Source organism: Physeter macrocephalus, chromosome 7 (assembly GCF_002837175.3).
Source record: "Physeter macrocephalus isolate SW-GA chromosome 7, ASM283717v5, whole genome shotgun sequence".
Lineage (NCBI taxonomy): Eukaryota > Metazoa > Chordata > Mammalia > Artiodactyla > Physeteridae > Physeter > Physeter macrocephalus.
The window spans coordinates 57,663,534-57,663,894 of NC_041220.1; positions in this window are offsets into that span (position 1 = coordinate 57,663,534).

Consider the following 361-nt stretch of genomic DNA (forward strand, 5'->3'; position numbering starts at 1 on the left):
CTGCAGAATCCACTAAATTTGGAAATTCAAACTGAAATGAAGCCGCCTGTCCCATGACTTCTCCACAACTAGTTATATAACATCAATTGGAAACCATATACAATCAAATGAATGTAGACAGAAACAACTATAGCCTTTCTTTTTTTTCCTTTTAGATGAAGACGGTATTTAAGGCGAAGTCTTGGGCCGTCTCAGGGTGTTACTCAATTTCCTGGGTATCTTCCATGCACACAGGAGGTACACATGTTAGTTAACTTGTTTGTGCAACTATACGAAGGTAGTTAATACCACAACACTATATACGTAAAGTGAATTATATGCTAAAGTCATGTTTTATATTTTTAATGACAATGAAAAAAAA